We start from the raw sequence: 1,780 nt of genomic DNA, 5'->3' as shown, positions 1-1,780 counted from the left end.
TGATCCGCCTGCCTCAGCCTCCCAAAGTGCTGGGATTACAGGCATGAGCCACTACACCCGACCTTTTTTTTTTTTAAGAGACAGAATCTCCACGTTACCCAGGCTGGTCTTGAACTCCTGAGCTCAGGCAATCCTCCCTTGGCTTATAGCCATGAGCCATTGCTCTTGGCCTTCAGTATTTATGAGGTGCAATTTATATACACAGTAAAATATACAAATTGTTACATATTTTTACAGTAAACTAAGTCTGGACCAGGCGCAGCGGCTCATGCATATAATCCCAGCACTTTGGGCAGCTGAGGTGGGTGGATCACCAGAGGTCAGGAGTTCAAGATCAGCCTGACCAACATGAAACCCCATCTCTACTAAAAATACAAAATCAGCTGGGCCTGGTGACATGCACGCATAATCCCAGCTACACAGGAGGCTGAGGCAGGAGAATCACTTGAACCTGGGAGGCAGAGGTTGCGGTGAGCTGAGATCATGACATTGCATTCCAGACTGGGCAACAAAAGCAGAACTCTGTCTCAAAAAACATATAAAATTAGCCAGGTGCAGTGGCATGCGCCTGTAGTCCCAGCTACTTGGGAGGCTGAGGCACAAGAATTGCTTGCACCCAGGTGGCGGAGGTTGTGGTGAGCTGCAATTGAGCTACTGCACTCCAGCCTGGTGACACAGCAAGACAGAGTCTGGCTTCGTGTTTCTCATACTTCATTGTTACTCTCTCTACCATATTTGCCATATCTGAACCTAACAGTACTTTTATTTACTTAATATTTTTCATCAAATAAATTCAGTTATTTTAAAGGGAACCATTATTATTAAAATCATGAGTTTGAGGTGTTGTGTATGTATTTTCTGCTATATATTAAATAGTTAAGGTAACTATTGGAATTTAAAATGAACATACATACAAGTTCCCCCTGAGACTACTCCATCATGACCAGTGATGTTTGTGGACCCAGATCTAGGAAATTCTGATGCACCGGTTAACAGCATGGGCTTTGGGGACAGAAGGAACTGACTTTCAGGTGCCAACCCTGCCATCCACTCGCTCTATGACCTTGGGCAAGTCACTTCGCCTCTCTGCACCTCAGTTTCCCAATCTGTCCAATGGGATAATAATAGCACCACCAATTCATAAGGTGCTTTTGGAAATGACGTGAGATCATGGGAAAGCCCAGTCAACACTCAGGCAATTTCAGCTCTGATCATGCTGTGATGACTCCTGCCTCTCACCTTTACGTTTCATTATACCAATGTTCCTCAGACCTTAGTGTGCACTGGAGGGCTTGTTTTCATTTTTGTTTTCTTGGAGACCAAGAGTCTTGCTCTGTCACCCAGGCTGGAGTACAGTGGCATAATCATAGCTCACTGCAATCTCAACCTCCTGGGCTCAAGGGATCCTCCTGCCTCAGCCTCCTGAGCATCTAAGACTGCAGGCACACACCACCATACCTGGCTAATTTTTTGTATTTTCGGTAGAGATGAGATTTCACCATATTGTTCAGACTGGTCTTGTACTCCAGAGCTCAAGTGATCCACCCACCTTGGGCTCCCAAACTGCCAGGATTGCAAGTCTGAGCCACTGTGCCCAGCCCTGCCTGGCTAATTTTTTTAAAATTTTGGGCCGGGCACGGTGGCTCACGCCTGTAATCCCAGCACTTTGGGAGGCCGAGGCAGGTGGATCACGAGGTTAAGAGATCGAGACCATCCTGGTCAACATGGTGAAACCCCGTCTCTACTAAAAATACAAAAAATCAGCTGGGCATGGTGGCGC

The sequence above is a fragment of the Cebus imitator genome, unplaced genomic scaffold (genome assembly GCF_001604975.1).
Source record: "Cebus imitator isolate Cc_AM_T3 unplaced genomic scaffold, Cebus_imitator-1.0 Scaffold729, whole genome shotgun sequence".
Lineage (NCBI taxonomy): Eukaryota > Metazoa > Chordata > Mammalia > Primates > Cebidae > Cebus > Cebus imitator.
Note: the sequence above shows the minus strand (reverse complement) of the source record.